The sequence below is a fragment of the Pristiophorus japonicus genome, chromosome 21 (genome assembly GCF_044704955.1).
Source record: "Pristiophorus japonicus isolate sPriJap1 chromosome 21, sPriJap1.hap1, whole genome shotgun sequence".
NCBI classification, from domain to species: domain Eukaryota; kingdom Metazoa; phylum Chordata; class Chondrichthyes; family Pristiophoridae; genus Pristiophorus; species Pristiophorus japonicus.
Genome location: NC_091997.1, coordinates 995,900 through 1,021,551, shown reverse-complemented (window position 1 = coordinate 1,021,551; position 25,652 = coordinate 995,900). Strand labels below are relative to the sequence as shown.

The following is a 25,652-nucleotide window of genomic DNA, read 5'->3' as shown; positions in this document are numbered from 1 at the left end:
GAATCTAAACTCATTCAAGGCTCATCCTGAGGAACGTTTTCCTCCACGGAATTTCCATGATTTTCATTTGAACTCACTAACTTCAGGCTCTTTGTTTTCCTGACTCGGACTCAGACTTTCATTCTGATTCTTTCCTGGATTTGTTTCCAGTACATTGGATTTAGGATTTGCTACTGGTGTATCAAAACTATCTGATGAGTCAGAAATAATTGAATCATTCCCCCTTCAACTCCTTCCGTGTCTGTAGGTAAAATATGATCAATATGAACAAACCTAACCTGTCCATTATCAAACATCTTTACCAAGTATGTGCGAGGACCACATATCTTCACCACTCTTCCTAGTAACCACTTTAACCATTTATGGTGATGGTTCTTCACTCTCACATTCTGGTTTAATTTCATACTTCTTTCTTTTTCTCTACCTCTATCATGATTCTCTTTCTGTCTTAATTGTGTCTCTTCTACGGACTGTGCCAAGTTTGGCTTCAACAACGAGAATCTGGTTCGAGGCTGTCGTTTGAGAAACAACTCTGCTGGTGTTCTACCAGTAGTTGTATGAGGGGTATTTCGATATTGTCATGTATCTTACATTATTATATATAACTGTATCCTAACATGCTATACATGACTGTAATAAGATATGACCTGTAACCACCAGCATACCTTACCACCAGGGGTGCACTTGCAAGAGACAGGTATATAAGGACAGGTCTCAGGCAAGTGCAGCATTCCAGAGCTGTGAAATAAAGGTGCAGGTCCAGAGTGACCTTGACTTCACTACATGCCTCGTGTGAATCTGTACTGAGGGGACAGGACTTTACAGTGGCGACGGGTTACGGGATTACAGAATCCACAGAATGGCGAACAACGGATCAGATGAAAAGTACAATGCGAGAGACAATTGGGAGGACTTTATAGAAAGGCTCCAGCAAAGCTTTGTAACCAAACACTGGTTAGGCGATGATAAGGCAGACAAGAGAAGAGCCCATCTCTTGACCAGCTGTGGCTCGAAAACATACACTTTAATGAAGGATCTGTTGGCACCCGAGAAACCAGCAAGCAAGTTGTTTGAAGAATTGAGCAAACTGGTAAGAGACCACCTGAAGCCAGCGAGCAGCCTACACATGACCAGACACAGGTTCTACAACTACAGACGCTGTGTGGACTAGAGCATACCCGACTTCGTGGCGGAACTTCGGAGGTTGGCTAGTTTATGTGAGTTCTCCGATGAACTGAGGAGAGAAATGCTGAGAGACTTTTTCATTGAAGGAATAGGCCACGCAGGGCATATTCCGAAAGCTCATAGAGACCAAGAACCTGACCTTAGAGGCAGCAGCACTGGTTGCACAGACATTCTTGGTCGGGAAAGAAGAAACGAGGTTGATTTACAATGCAGGTATGACAACTAACGAAATATTGGAACAAGAAGTTCACAGCACTAAACAAGCTGCTACCCCCACACACAGACAAAACCGGGAGAACAAGCTCTCGACAGCAGGCAGAAGCCATCAAGGGTCACAGGAACGGCCGTTCACACCTCATCAACCCACACTGCGAGCAATCAACTACAAACTGAGAGAAGCTCAAGAGAGATCAGCCAGACACAACTCATTCTTTGGGAACACTTTGAACAATGGAACAGGTCTGTGCTGGAGGTGTGGGGGTGGGCACTCGTCAAGGGGATGTCGATTTCAGCAGGCTGTGTGCAGAAATTGTGAATGTACAGAGCATTTGGCCCGCATGTGCAAAGAAACGGCAACTCAGCTGGTATACGAATCGGATGGGTCGGAAAGCAGACCAGAAGATGGTGCGGACAGTACCCGGGACACCGATATACAGCGGGTCAACACGATCAATGGCTGCTGCTCCTACAACAGGACGCCTCCTATAATGATGAGGGTCCTACTCAATGAGATATCTGTCAACATGGAGCTGGTTACGGGAGCGAGTCAATCTCTCATGGGCGCTCAACAATTTGAACAACTGTGGCCGCATAAAAGAGACAGACTAAAACTCACAAGGGTCGACACCAAACTAAGGACCTATACCAAAGAAATCATACCAGTCCTCGGCAGCGCCATGCTCTCTGTCATACACAAAGGGACAGTGAACCGACTTTCCCTGTGGATTGTCCCCGGAGACCTCCCAGCACTGCTGGGGAGAAGCTGGCTGGCAATACTAAACTGGAAATGGGATGATGTCCATGCCATGTCATTAGAGGAACGGACCTCCTGCTCAACAGTTATAAAGCGATTTGAACATCTCTTTCAGCCAGGTGTGGGCACTTTCAAAGGGGCCAAAGTCAAAATCTACATCACACAGGATGCTAGACTGGTCCATCACAAGGACAGAGCTGTACCCTATGTGATGAGGGAAAAGATTGAACACGAACTAGACAGGCTTCTGCGGGGAGGCATTATATCACCTGTGGAATTTAGTGACTGGGCAAGTCCCATCATCCCAATCATGAAGCCTGATGGATCCGTACAAATCTGTGGGGACTACAAATCTACCATAAACAGAGTCTCCCTCCAGGACCTGTACCCGCTGCCCAGAGCGGAGGACTTATTTGCCACATTGGCTGGAGGTAAACTTTTCTCAAAATTAGACCTCACATCTGCGTATATGACGCAAGAATTGACCGAGGAATCCAAGCTACTCACCAACATCAACACACATCGAGGCCTTTTCATGTACAATCGATGCCCATTTGGCATCAGGTCGGCAGCTGCCATATTCCAGCGCAACATGGAGAGTCTGCTCAAGTCCATCCCGGGGATGATTGTATTTCAAGACGACATACTTATCACAGGCAGGGACACCGACTCCCATCTTCGTAATTTGGAGGAAGTACTAAAGCGGTTGGATCGGGTAGGCCTACGAGTCAAGAAATCCAAGTGCCTGTTTCTCGCGCCCGAGGTTGAATTTTTGGGCAGAAGGATTGCCGCTGATGGAATCCGCCCAACAGAGACCAAAACAGAAGCAATTCGCCTGGCACCCAGGCCCCGGAATGTCTCAGAACTGCGCGCCTTTCTCGGGCTACTCAATTACTTTGGGAACTTTATGCAGAACTTAAGCACGCTGCTGGACCCTCTCCACGTGCTACTCAGGAAGGGGTGCGATTGGTTTTGGGGGGACGCCCAGGAACGCGCCTTCAATAAGGCACGCAACCTTCTGTGTTCCAACAGTGTTTTGACTTTCTTTGACCCAGGTAAAAAGCTAGTTCTCACATGCGATGCATCAGCGTATGGGGTCGGATGCGTTTTGCAACATGTCAATAGTGCGGGCAAATTACAACCCATAGCTTATGCCTCCAAGTCACTTTCGCGGGCGGAGCGCAGGTACGGAATGGTAGAGAAGGAGGAGCTCGCGATCGTGTACGGTGTCAAAAAGATGCACTAATACCTTTTCGGGGCCAAGTTCGCGTTAGAAACCAACCACAAACCCCTCATGTCCCTCCTATCCGAGAGCAAGACAATAAACGCCAACGCCTCGGCGTGAATTCAACGGTGGGCACTCATGCTGGCGTCCTACGACTATACCATAAGGCACAGACCAGGCACATGACAACTGTGCCGACGCGCTCAGCAGGCTACCCCTGGCGACCACGGAAGGGTCTGACGAACAAGACTGTGAGATAGTCATGACAATCAATGCCTTTGAGTCCACAGGTTCGCCCATGACGGCTCGCCAAATCAGAGCCTGGACGGCCAGCGACCCCACGTTATCCTTAGTAAAAAGATGTGTCCTAACCGGTGACTGGGCAGAGGCTCGCGATGCCTGCCCCCAGGAATTAAAACCCTTTCACAGGTGCATGCATGAGCTATCACTACAAGCAGACTGCCTGATGTGGGGCAGCCGAGTAGTCATGCCTCTGCGAGGCAAAGAGGCATTTGTCCGGGAGCTCCACCGCAAGCACCCGGGGATCGTTCTCATGAAAGCCATAGCCAGATCCCATGTCTGGTGGGCTGGTATTGACGCGGACTTGGAGCTCTGCGTCCGAAGGTGCACCATTTGTGCCCAACTCAGCAATGCCCCCAGGGAGGCTCCACTGAGCCCCTGGCCCTGGCCTACCAAACCGTGGTCGCGGGTGCACATAGACTATACGGACCCATTCATGGGCAAAATGTTCCTTGTAGTTGTAGATGCATTTTCAAAGTGGATCGAATGCACCATTTTAAACTCGAGCACAACCTCCACCACTGTGGAGAGCCTTGCAACCATATTTGCAATGCACGGAATCCCTGACATATTGGTCAGTGACAATGGTCCGTGCTTCACCAGCGCAGAATTCCAAGACTTTATAATTGACCACGGCATAAATCACGTCAAGACGGCATCGTTCAAGCCAGCCTCCAACGGCCAGGTGGAGAGAACAGTGCAAATCATTAAACAAGACTTGCTTAAAATCCAAGGTCCCACGCTGTAGGGTCACCTGTCGCGACTGCTGCTGGCATACAGATCTCGCCTGCACACATTGACTGGGATCCCCCCCGCGCAACTGTTGATGAAAAGGACTTTAAAAACAAGGCCCTCATTAATCCTCCCAGACATTCACGAAATCGTTGAGGTAAAGCGCCGTAAGCTGACTGAGTACCATTACAGAAATTCGAGGGGGAGATGGAATGAGATAGGGGACAAAGTGTTTGTACTAAACTATGGCAGGGGTCCCAAATGGCTTGCAGGGACAGTAATGGGCAAGGAAGGAAACAGGCTACTGGTAGTACAAATGGCCAATGGCAAAACCTGCCGGAGGCATGTAGACCAAGTCAAAAGCAGATTTACCAACAACACTGCGGAACCAGAGGCAGACTACAATGTGGAACTCGCACCACACCTGGTGGACAGAAAGAGGGAACAACCTGAGGAAAGGGCAATCCCAACAGACAGCCCAGGCGAGTCAACAACAATCACACCAATCGAAACAGAGAACCCAGGCGAGATACCAGCAACCACACCCAAGAAAAACAGACACCAAGGCAAACAACTGAACCACAACTCAGACGCTCCACGCGAGAGCATAGACCACCTGAGAGACTGAACCTATAAAGACAATAAGACCTTGGCGGAGGGTGATGTCATGTATCTTACATTATTATATATAACTGTATCCTAACATGCTATACATGACTGTAATAAGATATGACCTGTAACCACCAGCATACCTTACCACCAGGGGTGCACTTGCAAGAGACAGGTATATAAGGGCAGGTCTCAGGCAAGTGCAGCATTCAAGAGCTGTGAAATAAAGGTGCAGGTCCAGAGTGACCTTGACTTCACTACATGCCTCGTGTGAATCTGTACTGAGGGGACAGGACTTTACAGATATGTAATCAAAAAATTTGCCAATTTGTGATCCAATGACAACTGTCGTTTCCTTGGATTTGGATCGAACATTTGTTTTATGAGGGCACGTTTTAAAATTTGTACAGTACGCTCTGCTGCACCATTTGAAGCAGGATGATATGATGGAACCTTGGTATGCTTCACACCATTTTTGCTCGTGAATTGTGCAAATTCTTCTGAATGAAATTGTGGTCCATTATCCGAAACAATCTCTTCAGGGAGGCCAAATGAAGAAAATAATTTTTGCAAAATGTCCAATGTTTTACTTGTTGTTATTTTCCATATTGGAAACACCTCAACCCACTTCGAATGGCTATCAATCACAATGAATAATTGTTGTCCTTCTATCTCAGCATAATCAATATGCAACCATTGCCTGGAAGGCCATTTCCATGGCTGTAATGGTACTGGTGGTGGTTGTTTGCTTACCGATTGACATATCGTACACTGACTCACGATGTACTCTCTATCTTTATAAAGACCTGGCCACCATAAATAACTGCGTGCAAAACTCTTGGTCAAGCACATTCCCAGGTGCTGGTCATGGAGGTCTCCTAATAATTTGGACCTGAATTTATTTGGTATAACCACTCTTGCACCCCACATGATACAATCTTTATCGACTGATAATTCATTCCCACGAATGAAGAATGGATGTGTATCTTTGTCTATTATTTGGTTTGGCCATCCATTTGCAATATACTCATACACCTTTGACATCACTGGGTCACGTTTGGTTGCTCTACCAATCTCTTCAGCTGTGATTGGCAGTTGATGAATGTATGAAAAATAAAACACTTCTTCCCTATTGGGTGTAACTTGTGATGGGGAAGGCAATCTAGACTTTGCATCAGCATTACTGTGATCAGCTGATCGTCTGTATTCAATATCATATGTATATGCTGACAAAATCAAAGCACATCTCTGCATTCGGGCTGCAGCTAATGTTGGAACTGGGGACTTTGGATGGAGGATTGCTGTTAGGGGCTTATGGTCCGTGACAATGGTAAACTTATGACCATACAAGTATTTGTGAAACTTCTTGACCCCAAAAATTAATGCTAAAGCTTCCCTTTCAATTTGCGCATAATTACTCTCACTGGCACTGAGAGTGCGTGAAGCAAAAGCAATTGGTCTCTCCTCCCCACTACGTAATACATGAGAGGTTACTGCCCCAACTCCATACAGAGTGGCATCACATGTTAGCTTAATCTCCTTAGATATGTCATAGTGAACTAACATGGTGCTCACTACCAATTTGCTTTTACACTCTTTGAATGCTGTATCGCATTCTTTTGACCACTTCCAATTGACCTGTTTTTTCAAAAGTTCATTCAGTGGATGTAATACTGTAGCCAAATTTGGTAGGAACTTCCCATAATAGTTCAAAAGACCCAAGAATGAACGAAGTTCAGTGACATTCCTGGGAGTGGGTGCATTTCTGATTGCATCCAATTTTTCCATGGTTGGATGTAAACCATCTTTGTCTACTCTGTACCCTAAGTACTCCACTGAGTTTTTAAATAACTCATACTTACGAGCAGACACTCGTAATCTGTACTTCTCTAGCCATTTGAGGACTTCATTCAATATGTTATTATGAATTTGCCTATTTGGTGCTGAAATTAGTATGTCTTCCAAATAACATACTACCCCTTCAATACCTTTCAAAATCTGGTTCATCACCCCTTGGAATATGGCAGCGGTGGAAGACACTCCAAACGGTAGCCTATTAAATTGATTTAGGCCTAGATGAGTATTTATAGTCAAACATGACTTGGATTCCTCATCTAGTTCAAGCTGTAAGTAGGCATTCGTAAGATCCAGTTTTGAGAAAATCTGACCACCTGTCAGTGTTGTAAACAAATCTTCTATATTCGGCAATGTATTGGGGACATTACCCTCTAGAACCTGGTTTACGGTTACTTTATAATCACCACACAATCTTACCTTACCATCGGACTTAGGTACAACAACAATGGGTGTAGCCCAATTACATCGATGTATCTTACAAATAATGTTCTCAGTCTCTAGTCTTTTGAGTTCTTGCTCAACTTTCTCCTTGAATGCATATGATACGGAACGTGGCTTGTAGTAAACCGATCTAGCGTCCTTCTGTACCCTGACACTCACCTTGAAGCCTTGGATCGAACTGCCCATTTTGCAGAATACCTTCAGATACTTCTTGATAACCTCATCCGTTGATGAAAATCTCGCTTCCACACAGAAAATCTTACTCCAATCCAGCTTCAATGAGCTCAACCAATTTCTTCCAAGTAAGGCAGACTTGTCTCCTTTCACTACTATTAGAGGCAAGTTCTGAAATTGATCTTTATATTTCACTGGTACGGTGATACGACCTACCACAGGAATTTTCTCTCCCGAGTAGCCTCACAGCTCTATCTTGGATTTCTCCAGTTGGAAATCATGCAATTTGTCGAGGTAAAGCGACTCCGGTACTACACTCACGGATTCACCCGTGTCAATTTCCATTGGTATCTTGAATCCCACAACATCTATGTGAATTTTGATGCTTTCCGAATCGCTGTCCGTTAACCTCGTGCTCCTGATGACGTGTAACTCTAACATCTCCTCGTCCTGTTGTTCTTCCATGCTATGTAGTCTCTTGGGATTTCTACTCATAGCTTTGAACGCTGGACTCATAGCTTTAAAAGCTGGTTTACCCTTTAGTCGGCATGCCTTCTCAAGATGCCCAGTCTTCCTGCAGAAGAAACACTCTGCCTTCACGTATGGACAACTTTGAGCAATGTGTTGTCCCAGGCACCTATATCACAACTTCGACGCTTTGTTAGAATTTCCAGCTTCTGAGACTTTGGGCCCCCACCATCTTTTACTTTGAACCTGCAGGTGATTAACCTCGGTTGACTGACGATCGTAATCATTATTTAATTCTCGGGAATATTGTTCGGCCATGCCCATCGACCTCGCTGTCTGACAAGCAATCTCAAAAGTCAAGTCATCCGTCGTCAATAACTTCCTTCTGATCGCATCATTTTTCACCCCACAAACAAAAAACAATCCCGTAATGCTCGTTTTGAAAGTTTCCAAAATTACAATGCATCGATAGCTTTTTTAATGCTGCAATATAATCACTGATACTTTAATCAGCCTTTTGATCGGGAATCCCGAAACGATAGCTTTCAGCAATTTCTAATGGCTTGGGGTTATAGTGCTGCTCCAGTTTCATTAAAATCTCTTTAAGTGTTGTGTCCTTTGGCTCGTCAGGCACAAGCAGATTTACAAGGGTTTCGTATAATGTCGGACCCGCCTCCAATAGAAGATCGCTTTCTTACGTTCCAACACAGCCTGGTTCTGGACTGCATTGTCTGGAACTGTCTGAAATACATTTCTAGCCGATCCACATACACTTTAAAATGTTCCCGGTCGTGTCTATATTCCCCCAAATGTCCGATTACACCTGCCATTTTAATCTCGAGCTGTTCACACCATGTGCTGTATTTTACCTCAGATTTTGTAGCTTTTTTCCAAAGACAGAAACTTCCAAAGTCTCTCTGTTGGCTGGCTGAATCCTTCCCCAACAAAATTTAAGCTTTAAATCATCCGAAAAATTCCCATCTCATCGCCAAATGTGATATATTCACAGAGCACAGCACACACAGCTTCCTACATGGCAGGCAGCTCTCTCGGAAGCCTCCGGAAATCTGCCTGGTTCTGTTTAATTATTAACTGTGCAAGTGCAGTACACAATATGTCCACATCCATAATGTGGAGCTACAAACATTATAAGCTTACAGACATTACATGTCTTATTATCCTAGACTTCCCCAGCAGCAGAAAGAGTTTCTCTCTATCTACCCTATCTTGGCTGAGGTACTGGAGGGTGGTGCGTGTGGATATCCTGCCCAGTGAAGAATCACACCTCATGAGAAAAAGAGAGAAAATCGGAGGGGGTGAAACGATGCTGTTACAGAGTAGGTGCGTCCTACTGTTCCACATGTGGTTTGTTTGATCACAATACAAATATATACTCTTGAAATAAACCCCAAAATTTGTTGCGTTTTTTTTACTTTGGTGCAACATTTTATCTATAGTCCTCATAAAGAAAAGTGTTTTTTGTGCTGCAGAGGTGGATTTTGATGTGTTTTAAGTACAGCCTGAGAATGGTGAAGAAAAAACCCAATGATTAGAATTTCATCAACAGCTCATTACTGTCCGAATTTAACAACAAATAAAATGGCAAAAAATACATTTACTACATATTTCAGACGCTCTCCAAAAGGTCAGCTGCGATACATCTATTTGCGTCTCATAAAATGTGTGGATTTGTTTCTGTTTTTTCTCACGATGTGGGCAGTACTGGCAAGGCCACAGTCGTTTCTTGTTGCCCTGAGAAGATGGTGATGGCGGGAACTTCTCTGTGAGCGATTATCTGGCGTAACTTGTCGCTTGACCATGGTAGCTTTCAGCCCTCAAAGCGTTTCCAGTCTATCAGGTGAGGTGGGTCTGGAGTCACAAGGAGGCCAGACTGGGTCAAGATGTCAGATCCCTTTCCCTGAAGGGTACGAGTGGCAAGGGTTAACCAAGACGACCGGAGACCAGCTCTGCTGCACGGACCTAATGCGCACACAATCGCAGTGTGGGCTGGCCAATGCTGCCCCTGGGCCCTCGCCTCTCCTGGGCCCCTGGGCCCTCGCCTCCCCTGGGCCCCGAACTCACGCTTCCCCTGGGCCCCGAACTCACGCCTCCCCTGGGCCCCGAACTCACGTCTCCCCTGGGCCCCGAACTCACGCTTCCCCTGGGCCCCGAACTCACGCCTCCCCTGAGCCCCGAACTCACGCCTCCCCTGGGCCCCGAACTCACGCCTCCCCTGGGCCCCGAACTCACGCCTCCCCTGGGCCCCGAACTCACGCTTCCCCTGGGCCCCGAACTCACGCCTCCCCTGGGCCCCGAACTCACGCCTCCCCTGGGCCCCGAACTCACGCCTCCCCTGGGCCCCGAACTCTCGCCTCCCCTGGGCCCCTGGGCCCTTGCCTCTGCTGGGCCCCGATCACGTCGCTCTTCAAACTCTCGCCGCTCCTTCACCCCAACCTTGCCGCTCCTCTGCTGCTTGCCTCCTCTCCTGCTGTACCTGCACACGCTCCAATCAGCGACCTGGGTTTTGGTGACGTCCAATCCAGTCGCCCTCCTCCAAGTCGTCACTCTCCTGCACCAGCTCGCACTGCTCCCTGACGTGGCCTTCACATTGTTCCCGGGCCACCATACCTCTACTCCTTTTATATTTTAAATAGCGAGCACTTAAAGCACAATTGTGTCATATTTGGATTAGGATTCATTTCAGTTCAGGATAACCTCAAGGGTCCAACAGATGTTCCGAACTCTGGCCAGTATCTCCTTCCTCTGTAAAATCCTGGGGGTAGAAATTGCCCCCCGCCCGAAATGGGGTGCACGCACCTTGTTTCAATGGTTTTTACTGCAGCTGTGGTTGAGGTCACCTCTTGAGCGAAATTCCGCTCTTTGTTGTTTTTTTAATTGGGATCCGGAAGTTGCTTTAACGGGGGCAGTGTCTACATGAGAGGGGCGGAAGTTGGGGGCGGTGCGGAGTGACCACCGCGATGACATCATCACGGAGCCACGTCACCATGGCTCTCCCCTTCACTTAAAGGGGAGAGCCACCGCCATTTTAAAACTTGGGCCCACTTGGCTACCAGGAAGGTTTTTGGCCGGGCCAGCAGCCTGGCACCCAAGAGGGCGCTGCTGCAGAAGGCCACAGCCTCACTGGACCACTGGGAGAAAACAGGTTTTGGCACCGCCGGGCGGGACAAAGATTTTCCGAGGGGAATGTTGCTGTCGGGGGGTAGATCGGCAGTGCACACGGTGGTGACACACTTAAGACGGATCGGCATCAGCGGGGTGGTGGGTGGGGGGGTGATTGGGGCACCACTGAGAAAACCCGGGAGGGCAATTGGGCTATCAGCGATCACTCCACGAAAAGTCGTCGGCCATTCCACTCTGCAGCGTGGCTGCCGATTTGCGGTGGTAACAGGCCTTAAGGAGAGGGGCAATTTTGCCCCCATGGCCTCCAGGTTATTTTCCCAGGTTAAGAAACTGGTTACTGAGTGTGGGGGGTGGGGGATCATCATGCTATGTGAATGACAGGACAGTGTGGAATGAGATTCGGAGCTGCTGGATTAATGAGGTCAGGCCTTGCGGGTGTCATGTCTATATCCGTTTGCTGTCAGACCTGAGATGTCAAGAGGGCTTTCTCCTTCTTGCAGGGGCTGTTGGCGTAGGTGCACCTTTTGGTACAAGAGCTATCAGTATTATGATTCTAACCCCCTGTCCCAGGCCACCGTAAAGTCTCCGACCATTACCCAATGGCTTTCAGACCTTAAGGTGAATTAATTATCTATTTATGATGTATTTCAGCTTTGATATTTGTAATGTATGCTCACAGGTTTATACAATACAATGCTAACTTCTGCTGCCTCAACCACACAATTCAGATCTCCACCTTGAGTATTGTGGTAGGAGGAGGCTTCACACTTAACATTCCCTATCCGGTGGTTTTCAAAATCTCAGCCATTAGACAATCATTAGGTGCTTTCCCACAGAGAGGGAGGAAAGGTTAACATGCAAACTATCTTAAGCCACACCTTCCTAGCACCATCTTTCGAGCACCATTCGAAGAGTGGATATGAGAATTCCCCAATGGCTCGAGTTTATCCAATGAGTAGTTGAGTCCTAACAAACTAGCAAAGTCTTGGGTTCAATCCCTTGTCGGTGCTGCATTAGCTGATCTCCACTGGGACAGCAGTTGGGGTACCACAATTGGCTTCAGTGCCCGATGGCCAGTGAGGAGGCAAATTGCCCAGAAAAGCTGCTTCTAATTCCTATCCAGTGACCTCTGCAGGAAGTGTGAATGAGTGGATATCAGATGAGGATAGGATTGGATAAGAGCAAGATCAGTCTCAGCTGTGATGCAGCTTTGAAAGATGGTTCAGCGTCTGACATACTGTCGTAAATTGTCCTACAACACTACCTCCAACAAGAAAAGATTGTCTCGCAAGCCCGGTAACCACATTGTGTTCCTGTACACCAAGAAGGTCGACAAGACACCAAAGTCCGCGTGTGGCATCTGTCCCGTGGTATTCGGGCTATTCGACCCAAGGTTCTAATGAGATTGTCAAAGACCAAGAAGCACGTCAGCAGAGCCTATGTGGATCCATGTGCGCCAAGTGTGTGTGCGACAGAAGCAAACGTGCCTTCCTTATTGAGGAACAAGATAGTCGTGAAAGTGCTGAAGGCACAAGCACAAAGCCAGAAGTCAAAGTGAATCATCTAGTTTTGTATACACATGGAAGTAAAAAACTAAATTGGAAAAAAAACAGCCTAGGCTCCTACATGAAGGTTGACCACTTGAGGCAAAGTACATGGGGCAGCATGGAACCCAACCTCAGCAGTTGAGGGCAGCAGTGCCTCTATGAGAGGAGTAGGTAGGGGAGAAACTTTTTAAAGGAAAAAAGTTCTATCTTTATGTTGTTAGCTGGCCACTGTTAGGGGCGTTAGAGTCAGCCAGGCTTCCCACGTTCTCTGTCCGGTGACCCCCCCCGCTGAAAGGTATACACACGCGCAGATGTTTGGGTGGGCAGGCTGAGATATGATGTTCTCCCCCCCACCCCTCCCCACAACCTCCCCGCTCAAAGGAATGGATCACTGACACTCACTGCATCAGGAGAGGAGCAAAGAAAAGCTTCATTGCTGTGGCCTCATAAATACTTGTGGCCTCTTACATGTCAGTTGCTGACTTGCTGGCTTGTCACCCCCAGTTCAAAATGAAGGCATGTTTTCTGCCACTTTGTTTAAGGGACATGCCCACTTCAACTTGAAATACTTCTGACTGGGCATTCGTGAAAGAACCTTCCGTAATTCAAGTCGTTTCGGGTGAGAGTGAGAGCTGGTGGGTCTAAACTTTTGTTGTCAAGCTCGGATGATGGCGCTGACACAATCAGCAGCACATTCGAAAGCTGATAAGATCACATCGCTTAATATCATAAAATACTTTATATTATGATGTTGAAAACCCCCACCCACCTTGGTGTAATCTGGGGCCAGGCTGATAAGATCGTTAGTTCCTTTTGATCGTGGTATAGTTTGGCCCTATTAACAAGATTGTTATCAGCCCTTCACTGCATTCTTGCAGTCCTGTTAGTTTCAAGTCCGGTTATGTGAGTACATCTTGTTTCTGCCAGTTCTGCACTACTGCACAGCTTACTATACATCATATCCTAATAAGGAACAAGTACACTGTACACTGAAAATAAATACATTTCAACAATGTTTATGCTTTTGTTTTACTGTCTTTAGGGTTGGGGTTAGGGTTAGGGTTAGGGTTAGGGTTGGGGTTAGGGTTAGGGGCTCGAAGGTCGGTATCGACGATTTTAAGGAGGTGTCACTGCCTGAGAGGATTTTGTATCACCAGGCGTTAGGTGCCGGCTCAAACTGCCAAGTTGAGTTTTACGCACAAACATGAAGGAGCAGCACTAAAAAGTGGCATTGCACACTCATCCAAAGGGGCGGGAGTTCAGGAGGCCGACTGAATTTCGAACTGCTGGCATGCTCGGTAAGACAACAAAAAAACTAGAAATTCTCCAACCCACACACATACTGCCCCACTGTTACAACTAATGAAAACATGCAGAAATAAATAAAGAAAAAAACAAACCTTGCTCTCTGAGCGATTGCGCCCGAGATCCGCTATGTGCTTACCATGTTTCTCAGGCTGTAAGAACGGCTGCCGTTGAGACCAAATATCATGACAGCGGTGCCAAGGGGGTGATGCATGCTGGATGACTTCACCACGTGGGTGGCATTAGAGGGGGCAGTGTAACCTCTTGCTGCCTCTACCAAAGACCCAACAGAATTTCTCCGGAGGAGTGGACATCGCTTACCACCGACGGTAAGACTTTACCGCCTGTTAGCCGCCTCCCACGGCAATTTCAACCCCTTGGACTTGGATTTATATATAACACCTTTCACGACCACCGAATGTCTCAAAGCACTTTACAGTCAACAAAGTACTTTTGTAGTGTAGTCACTGTTGTAATGTGGGAAACGCAGCATCCAATTCGCGTACAAGCAAGCTCCCACAACAGCAACGTGATAATGACCAGATAATCTGGTTTTTTTGTTATGTTGATTGAGGGATAAATATTGACTTGTGAGAGCAGACAGGGCCTCGGTTTAACGTTTCATCTGAAAGACGGCACTTCCAACAGTGCAGCACTCCCTCAGTACTGCACTGGAGTGTCAGCCTGGATTTATGTGCTCTAGTCCCTGGAGTGGGACTTGAACCCACAACCTCCTGACTCAGAAGCAAGTGTGCTGCCCACTGAGCCACAGTTGGCACCAGCTTCATCCCTCTACTAATGATAGCGCGGTCTTAGAGGCTTAAATTGTAAGGACAAATTGCGTAAGCCGAGCTTGTGTGCCCTTGAATATAGAAGATTGAGGGATGATCTGATCGAGGTGGTTAAAATGTTAAGTGGGATTAATTCGATAGCTCTATCAAAGAGCTGGCACAGCTATGGTCGGCCGAATAGCCTCCTTCGATGCTGTATCATTCTGTGGTTCTATGATTCGATAGGGTAGTATCCTCCGATGCAGGAATCAAGAATGAAGGGATATAATTTTAAAATTCGAGCTGGGACATTTAGAAGGGAAATCAGGAAACGTTTCTTTCACACCGTGGGTAGCAGAAATCTGTAATTCTCTGCCTCGAAAGGCTATGGATGCTGGGACAGTTGGAGCTCTCAAAACTGAGACCAATAGATTTTTGTTAGGTAAGTTATCAAGAGATATGGAGCTAAGGCGAGTAAATGGAGTTGAGATACAGATCAGCCTTGATCTAACTGAATGGCAGAACATGCTCAAGGGGCTGAATGGCCTGCTCCTATTCCTATGTTCCTCCCCTCCTCTCCCGAAGGAGCTGACTCTTGCAGAGGTACGGGAGCATGGGGGTGGGGCATTTAGAGGTGGACGCTTATTTGGTCAAACCTCTCAGAATGCATCCAAGCAGAGTCGGTAACCTTACCAAACGTGTGATGTCATTTACTGCTTGAGTAGCGCCGTCTTACGTTAAAGGTCCCTATAGCAGGAAAAGTACCGTTTTCTGATCAAAATCACTTACTCTAGTCATTGGGAGCAGGACCGCTTGCTGATTTCTCCCTTCAATGAGACTCCTTGATAAAGTGCAACATCCCCACCGACACCTGGGAGTCCCTGGCCAAAGACCGTCCTAAGTGGAGGAAGTGCATCCGGGAGGGCACTGAGCACCTCGAGTCTCGTCGTCGAGAGCATGCAGAAATCAAGCGCAGGCAGCAGAAAGAGCGTGCAGCAAACAAGACTCCCCACCCACCCGTTCCCTCAACAACTATCTGTCCCACCTGTGACAGAGACTGTGGTTCCCGTATTGGACTGTACAGCCACCTAAGGACTCATGTTAAGAGTGGAAGCAAGTCTTCCTCGATTCCAAGGGACTGCCTATGATGATGAGTTATTACTGCACCACCACCCCCTATTTGAGCTCAGATCAAGGAGTTGAACTTTGAACCATCCTGGTCTGGGTGGCTTGGTGCCACACAAGGTGGCGAATTTGTCAGTTGACCCATCGGGGCAGCCCAGTCATTGCCAGTTTATTGAGAATTAAACTGCAGGAGACAGTGGCGAAAACCTCACTCACCACTCAAAGGCCAGCACCTCTTTCTAACAGTCACAGCCGCCAGTGCATTACTTATTGAGCGGCGACCCTGGACAGCATGGCAGTGTACCACTTCAAGGTACGGCGCGAGCTGGTGCAGGAGGGCAACGACAGCGAAGAGTGACGTCATCAAGGTCCAGGTCGGTGATTGGAGCGTGGGCAGGTACAGCAGGAGCAGCGAGGTCGGGGTGAAGGAGGTGTAAGAGACTGTGGAGGGATGTGATTGGGGCCCAGGAGAGGCGTGAGTTCGGGGCCAGAAGAGGCGAGGGCCCAGGGGCAGCACGGGTCAGCCCACACTGAGATATGTGTGAGCACTAGGTCTGTGCAGCAGAGCTGGTCTCCAGTCGTCCTGGTTAACCCTTGCCACTGGACCAAGACCTTGCTCTGTCAAGCCCGTGTGGTGGCTGGTGTGCAACGGCCACCACACGTTAAAAAAATCCACACAGAGGCATCTTCCACCCTTCAGGATGTAGGTCAGGACCTGGAATATTAGGTCTTTCATTGAAACACTATGAACTCATCCTTTTTTTGGCGTGGAAGCAAGTCATCCTCGCTTCGAGGGACTGCCTATGATGATGACTCATTGAGAGAGGCACCAGCAGGGTGGAGTGTTAACGGAAGGTGCGAGGCTGTTTCCGAGTTCAGATTGCATTTAACACAAGTTTCTTCACAACAACCCCAATATTTGTTCCTATTGGTTTTTGTTTGGTTGTAAGCTAGAAATTGCTTTGTTTGTGGACTGATTTTAATTCTTACTTTGTTTAGATGTAATCTATACACACATTAACAGATGACTGAAGATGGGCTACAAAGCATGGGTTGAAACAGGGAGGTCTGCTCTGACAGTTTCTCACATAATCACAGCCCTAAAATTCAGCGACTGCCGCGTGCTTTGGGTCTTTGCTCTTGATAACGTACGATTTACCATAATAACTGGTTAGAGTCGGACTGAGTCCAGATTACTCACTGATGCTGCTGTGATGATGTGGGAAAGACATGAATGTTCTGATTGACGAAGGTGATACGCTAGCAAAGATAAGGGTGAGGCCAGAACCATCACGTCACTGGCACTGTGCTAATCGCAAGTTTTTGCAATAACTAAATACAGAGAACTATAACGTAAGATACACTTACGGGCTGAGGTTATTTGCTCACTACCCATGATTTTCCACCCATTAACCCCAGCCCCAGTTTCCCATTCGTGGTTGTTGTTGTACCTTCACACTCCTCCCTTGGAGAGTATCGTGAAATAGTGGAAGGATTTGCTGATTAAAGGTCTAACAGGCCACAACGTGAATCATTCTTCCATGGCTGTAATCATCTGTAACCAGCTGATAAGGCAGTGGGCAGCACACTCACCTCTGAGTCAGAAGATTGTGGGTTCAAGTCCCACTCTAGAGCTCCCACAACCCATTCACACCCACCAAGTATCCCGAAACATATCAACCTAGAATTCAGAGCCAGAGCTCTGGTCTTCACTCCTCGAGACTGTCTGGAGCAGGGTTTGAACGCTGCAACCTTCTGACTCAGAGGTGGGAATGCTAACACAAAGCCAAAGGCTTTCCCCAAAATAACCGACAAACTCCAACCAGCTAGCACCAGGCAGGGAAATGTTCAGTCCGCACACAAAGCCTACAGAGGTAACAAGGTAACAAGGATCGGTAGAATATCTAACACTAGGGTGGAATTTAGTTACGTCGTGGGAACATCATAAGCTTTTGGGCGAGGGGTATAGTACAGCACAAAATATCCTGTAAATTTCTCAATTTAATGCACATTGCATGATTTGCAAGCCAAGTGCCACAATTTGTCATGGAAACTTCTGTGGGCAGTGAAAATACTGGGTCTTGAGCAGTAACTAATTGCTCGCCCCAATCTGATTCCAAATGTAAACTATTGTCTATCTGCTCGGGAGCATCACGAAACCCCTGAGCTAAGGGTTTCTTCCTCAAATTTACATTTCTGGTTTTACTCTGAAATTAACTATTTTTAAAAATGAAACGCAACTGGAAAGCATCAACAAAACTCCAGATTTAGCGAAAACAAAAATACGGTTAAAAACAAAGTACTGGAAATGGTTATTGAAACGCTGAAACACAGAAGATTAGATTATTAGAACTGTGATGGGAGACTCTGGTCTAACTGAGGAATTCGACTAATACCACGGTTAATAAATGGGTTGCTTGAAGCTGCCTTTATACTGGGCACAGTGCCATACCAGTGGTGCCAGCCCCCAGTGCCATACCAGTGGTGCCAGCCCCCAGTGCCATACCAGTGGTGCCAGCCCCCAGTGCCATACCAGTGGTACCAGCCCCCAGTGCCATACCAGTGGTGCCAGCCCCTGACGGTGGGTGGTGCGATGCTAAAGTAAGGAAAGAACTTGCATTTATATAGCGCCTTTCACAACCAAAGCACTTTGCAGCCAATGAATCATGTTTGGAGTGTAGTGATTGTTGTAATGTAGGAAACACGGTAGTCGAATTTGTGCACAGCAAGCTCCCACAAACAGCAATGAAATAAATGGCCAGATAATCTGTTTTAGGTATTGGTTGAGAGATAAATGTTGAGCAGCATTGCTGGGATGTCTATAGGAGACCTATGCAAATGACTGGCTTTCATCCACAGGAATGGAACACTGCCAGCTCTCTGTCTATGAAAGGAATGAGAAACTTACATTTGTTTAGAACTGTCACAACCTCAGGATGTTGCAAGGTGATTTACAACCGATGGAGTATTTCCGAAGTGTAGTCACTGTTGTAATGTAGGAAACGTGGCAGCCAGTTTGCGCACAGCAAGCTCCCACAAACAGCAATGTGACAATGACCAGATAATCTGGGTATTTTTTATAGTGCTGTTGGTTGAGGGATAAAGATTGGCCTGGAAACCGGGGAGAAGGAAAAATGATCTGGAGCCTTTGATTTGTTCCTAATTACAGCTCTATTGTAAAATACATGCTGTGTGGCACCTTGCTGCTCCGTATCCAATGTTCCTGCAATCTGGGGAAATGTTTCAGATCTCGACTGTTGTGTTTCTCTGTGGCCTGGTTCTTGCCGATTTATTTCAATACGGTTATAGTGAAATACCAGCTGGTCCCACACACTGCTGTCCAGCCCATAACACAGACAATTATTTCCTACTATGTTCTTTTAAATTTTGGAATCAGTTTCTTCAAGGCTCTCATTATTCCAACCAATTGCTCATATCTTTCCCTATGAAGCCTCCTCCCATATTGTCTTTGACATTCTTAGCCACAATTGTCACTCCCACTTCTCCACTTTTTTCATTTTTTATAATTTATTAATTCATGGGATGTGGGCGTCGTTGGCAAGGCCGGCATTTATTGGCCATCTCTAATTGCCCTTGAGAAGCTGGTGGTGAGCCACCTTCTTGAACCGCTGCAGTCCGTGAAGTGACGGTTCTCCCACAGTGCTGTTAGGGTCGGAGTTCCAGGATCTTGACCCGGCGATGATACATTTCCAAGTCAAAATGGTGTGTGCCTTGGAGGGGAACAGAGAGGTTGTGGTGTTCCCATGCGCCTGCTGCCCTTGTCCTTCTAGGTGGTAGAGGTCGCGGGCTTGGGAAGTGCTGTTGAAGTAGCTTTGGCGAGTTGCTGCAGTGCATCTTGTCGATTGTGTACACGCCGGCCATGTTGTGCCGGTGCTGGAGGAAGTGAATGTTTAAGATGGTGGATGGGGACCAATCAAGCAGGTTGCTTTGTCCTGGATGGTCTCGAGCTTCTTGAGTGTTGTTGGAGGTTCACTCAAGAAGCTCAAGGGAGAGCATTCCATCACACTCCTGACTTGTGCTTTGTAGATGGTGAAAAAGATTTGGGGAGTCAGGAGGTGAGTCAGTTGCCACAGATTACCCAGCCTTTGACCTGCTCTTGTACCCACAGTATTTATGTGGTGGGTCCAGTTAAGTTTCTGGTCAATGGTGATCAGGATGTTGATGGTGGGGGATTCAATGATGATAATCCTGTTGAATGTCAAGAGCAGGTGGTTAGACTCTGTATTGTTGGTGATGGTTATTGCCTGGTACTTGTGTAGCACAAATGCCACTTATCAGCCCAAGCCTGGTTGTCGTCCAGGTCTTGCTGCATGCGGGCACGGACTGCTCCATTATCTGAGGAGTTGCGAATGGTTCTGAACACTGTGCAATCATCAGCGAACATCCCCACTTCTGACCTTATGATGGAGGGAAGTTCATTGATGAAGCAGCTGAAGATGGTTGGGCCTAGGACACTGCCCTGAGGAACTCCTGCAGCGATGTCCTGGGGCTGAGACGATTGATCTCTAACAACCACATTTTTACATGGTCTGACTCCAACCAGTGGAGAGTTTTCCCCCTGATTCCCAATGACTTAAATTTTACTAGGGCTCCTTGATGCCACACTCGGTCAAATGCTGCCTGGATGTCAAGGGCAGTCACTCTCACATTACCTCTGGAATTCGGCTCTTTTGTCCATGTTTGGACCAAGGCTGTAATGAGGTCTGGAGGCAGAAACTAAACTGAGCTTCAGCGAGTAGGTTATTGGTAGTACTGTTGGCGACACCTTCCATCAGGTTGCTGATGATTGAGAGTAGACTGATGGGGCAGTAATTGCTGGATTGGATTTGTCCTGCTTTTTGTGGTCAGGACATACCTGGGCAGTTTTCCACTTTGCCAGTTTGATGCTAGTTTTGTAGCTGTACTGGAACAACTTGGCTACAGGTGCAGATAGTTCTGGAGCACAAGTCTTCAGCATGACAGCCGGGATGTTGTTGAGGCCCATCAAACTTTGCTCTATCCAGTGTGCTCAGCTGCTTCTTGATACCATGTGGTGTGAACTGAGTTCGCTGGAGACTGACTTCTGTGATAGTGGGGATCTCTGGAGGAGGCCATTATGGATCATCCACTCGGCACGTCTGGCTGAAGATTATTGCGAACGCTTCAGCCTTGTCTTTTGCACTTGCATGCTGGGCTCCGCCATCATCGAGGATGGGGTTGTTCATGGAGCCTCCTCCTCGCAGTAGTTGTTTAATTGTCCACTACCATTCACGACTGTATGTGGCAGGACTGCAGAGCTTCGATCTGATCCATTGGTTGTGAGATCGCTTGGCTCTATCTATAGCACGCTGCTTCTGCTGCTTAGCATGCATGTAGTCCTGTGTTACAGCCTCACCAAGTTGGCACCTCATTTTCAGGTATGCCTGGTATCCCAGGACTCAGCCAGCTTGGTCAATAGTGGTGCTACGGAGCCACTCTTGGGGGATGGACATTGAAGTCCCCCACCCAGATTGCGTTCAGTGCCCTTGCTACCCTCCATGCTTCTTCCAAGTGGTGTTCAACATGGAGCAGTACTGATTCATTAGCTGAGGAGCTGAGGGTGGGTATAATCAGCGGGAGGTTTCCTTGGCCATGTTTAATCTGATGCCATTGCTAAATCTTCTCAATTTCCTCTTTCATGTCAAACATTTCATTCCCCTCAACAACTTCTACCATTTGACAAAACTGTTAAAAAAAAAAATACGGAATCCTTGGCTTTATAAATAGAGGCATAGGTGTAGAATTTGACTTTGTGCGGTATTACAAAATTGGTGATGGTGAGTCAGCAGCACATTTTACATCTATTCCCATTTTTATTTCAATTGACTTCAAAGCAAAGGGAAGCTTGTAGTTATTTTTGAGAGGCCTCGAGGAGGAGGAGAACCCTGCAAAAATAACCTGGGCCTTTGGCACCCTGGGGGCGGGAACCCCCGTCCCTTCTCTGTCATCACAACCAACTCCCCCCTACACCACTCCCTCGTACATATCAGCAGCCCGATATTGGTCGGTCTTAATCCCGCGAGCTGCACCGATCCCACAACCCATTGCTTCAATGTAAATGAGGCCGGGGTCTCAAAATAGTCGCCGCCTCTTTGCCGCTGGGGTGGGTAGCCAATCAGCGCACAGATCAAAGTCCAAAGGTCAAAGTCACTACCATAGCCTCTTTGAACTGGGGTGGTTGAGGGGTTGGGGGGAGAAAGGGAGAGTCTGAAAGAAAAGAAAGACCTGGATTTATATAGCACCTTTCATGACTACCAGACATCTCAAAGCGCTCTACAGCCAATGAAGTACTTTTGGAGTGTAGTCACTGTTGTAATGTGGCAGCCAACTTGAACACAGCAAACTCCCACAAACAGCAATGTGATAATGACCAGATAATCTGCTTTTTAAATATGGGCAGGACACCAGTGATAGCTCCCTGCGCTTCTTCAATATAGTGCCATGGGATCTTTTACGTCCACCTGAGAGAGCAGACGGAGCCTTGGTTTAACCGAAAGGCAGCACCTCTGACTGTGTAGCACTCCCTCAGCACTGCACTGGAGTGTCAGCCAAGATTTTTGTGCTCAAGCTCCTGGAGTGGGATTTGAACCCACAAACTTCTGACCCAGAGACAAGAGTGTTACCCACTGAGCCACAGCTGCGAAGGCACCAAAAATCTTCAAGGGAAATGGAGAGTCTGCCATTGTAAAGACAGAGGACTCTCACTGTGAAGGCTGGAGATCAGCATAGGACTGCTGTTCAGGGGGAGTGAGCTAAAGTGACTATGCTTTTGGGCAAGTAAGGGTTGGGTCGCTCAGTTGAATATGGACAAGTGTGAATTTTCCATCAATTTTTCTAGATTGAAAACCATGAAAAAAATTAATCAGAATGTCTCCATTATAATATAAAAATTCAACATTTTCCAAGGGAGTGTGCTCAAGGTACCTCACAGAAATGTCTGTCATTGAACAGGCTTGAGAGGGGTCAATTATAAATTTGCTGCCTACAGCCTTGTTTAATCGTAATCACTGGCTGAAGCCAAAGAACTATAAAGAGCCTTGTGTGGGTTAGGGGGTTTCCACAGGTCGCTGTGGGACATTTATCTCACTATTTGGTTTTGAAATGAGATGACAGTGTGTCTTGCAGTATAAAATCTGAAACATTGTCAAACTGAGATGGATGTGTGAAAATGTTCCACCCACCCTGCCCGATCACCCCCCTCCCCTCCTCAAAAAAAGAGAAATCAGTCGGCTGGTTAATGGGTTTGAAGCTCATTTCATTAGGGGTTAGGTCTGTGTCACCGCTTTGGTGAGAAATGACTGTTCTCGGAAGTAATGGAGATGACATTGCACCATTTTGGGCTTCCATGTTCGGCTTGTAACAAGCAAGTTGCTCATGCATGCCTCCTGGTGGCTAGCTGAGAGAGGTACAATATTGTAAGCATGACAGCACAGACACAGGCAATTATGTCTGTAGCAATAGGTGCAGCCACTTGCTAGCGGGTTTCCCGCTTGCTCTGCGGACTGAGAAGTGGCACGTTGGAGCTGGGAGATCAGGGGGACAAAATCGAAGGACATCGCATCATGCTTCCATACCAAAAAAAAACAGGAGGTTCACTAAAACATTAGCCCTGAGTTTTCTGGATCGCATTTAGAACCATAGAATCACAGAATGGTTGCAGCACAGAAGGAGACCATTCGGCCCATCAAGCCCGTGCCAGCTCTCTGCAAGTGCACTTCAGCTAGTCCCACTCCCCCGCCCTTCCCCATAGCTCTGCAATTTTTTTTCCTTCAGGTACTTATCCAATTCCCTTTTGAAAGCCACGATTGAGTCTGCCTCCACCACCCTCTCAGGCAGCGCATTCCCGATCCTAACCACTCGCTGCGTAAAAATGTTTTTCCTCATGTCGCCTTTGGTTCTTCTGCCGATCGCCTTAAATCTGTGTCCTCTGGTTCTCGACCCTTCCACCAATGGGAACAGTTTCTCTCTCTCTACTCTGTCCAGACACCTCATGATTTTGAACACCTCGATCAAATCTCCTCTCAACCTTCTCTGCTCCAAGGAGAACAACCCCAGCTTCTCCAGTCTATCCACGTCACTGAAATCCCTCATCCCTGGAACCATTCGCGTCAATCTTTTCTGCACCCTCTCTTAGGCCTTCACATCCTTCCTAAAGTGCGGGGCCCAGAATTGGACACAATACTCCAGCTGAAGTCAGACCTGTGTTTTATACAGGCTCATCATAACTTCCTTGCTTTTGTACTCTATGCCTCTATTTATGAAGCTCAGGATCCCGTATGCTTATTTAACGCACTCTAACTGCCCTACCACCTTCAATGATTTATCCACATATACCCCAGATCTCTCTGTTCATACACCTCCTTTAGAATTGGACCCATTAGTGTATATTGCCTCTCCTTGTTCTTCCTACCAAAAGGTATCACTTTGCACTTTTCTACATTAAGTTTCATCTGCCACGAGTCCGCCCATTCCACCAGCCAGTCTGTCTTCTTGAAGTCTATCACTATAAGAACAAAAGAAATAGGAGCAGGAGTTGGCCATTTGTCCCATCGAGCCTGCTCTGCCATTTAATAAGATCATGACTGATCTGATCATGGACTCAGCTCCACTTCCCCACCCGCTCCCCATAACCCTTTATTTTCTTATCGCTCAAAAATCTGTCTATCTCCGTCTTCAATAACCCAGCCTCCACAGCTCTCTGGGGCAGAGAATTCCACAGATTTACAACCCTCTGAGAGAAGAAATTCTTCCTCATCTCAGTTTTAAATGGGCGGTCCCTTATTCTAAGATCATGCCCCCTAGATATTCTCTCTGCATCCACCTTGTCGAGCCTCCTCATTATCTTATATGTTTCGATAAGATCACCTCTCATTCTTCTGAACTCCAATGAGTATAGGACAAAACTACTCAACCTATCTTCATAAGTCAACCCCCTCATCTCCGGAATCAACCTAGTGAACCTTCTCTGAACAGCCTCCAATGCAAGTATATCCTTCCTTAAATACGGAGACCAAAACTGTACGCAGTACTCTACGTGTGGCCTCACCAATACCCTGTACAGTTGGAACTGGACTTCTCTGCTTTTATACTCTATCCCCCTTGCAATAAAGACCAACATTCCATTTGCCTTCCTCATTACTTGCTGTACCTGCATACTAACTTTTTATGTTTCATGCAGAAGGACCCCCAGGTCCCTCTGTACTGTAGCACTTTGCAATTTTTCTCCATTTAAATTATAATTTGCTTCTCTATTTTTTGTGCCAATAACCTCACATTTTCCCACATTATACTCCATCAGCCATTTTTTTGCCCACTCACTTAGCCTGTCTATATCCTTTTGCAGATTTTTTGTGTCCTTCTCACAATTTGCTTTCCCATCCATCTTTGTGTGAACAGCAAACTTGGTTACATTACACTCGGTCCCTTCATCCAAGTCATGAATATAGATTGTAAATAGTTGAAGCCCCAGCACCGATCCCTGCAGCACCCCACTAGTTACTGGTTGCTAACCAGAAAATGACCTATTTATCCCGACTCTCTGTTTTCTGTTAGTTAGCCAATCCTCAATCCTCTAATATATTACCCCCAATCCCGTGATCTTTTATCTTGTGCAGTAACCTTTTATGTGGCAACTTATCGAATGCTTTCTGGAAATCCAAATACACCACATCCCCTTTATCCATCCTGCTCGTTACATCCTCAAAAAACTCCAGCAAATTTGTCAAACATGATTTCCTTTTCATAAAATGACGCTGACTCTG

The 25,652-nt window shown here is 46.9% G+C and overlaps 1 pseudogene; it reads left to right on the top strand.

The window, feature by feature from the left end:
* Nucleotides 1-12,322: 12,322 nt before the first annotated feature.
* Nucleotides 12,323-12,715, top strand: LOC139233577 (large ribosomal subunit protein eL34-like; annotated as a pseudogene).
* The last annotated feature ends 12,937 nt before the right edge of the window (nt 12,716-25,652 follow it).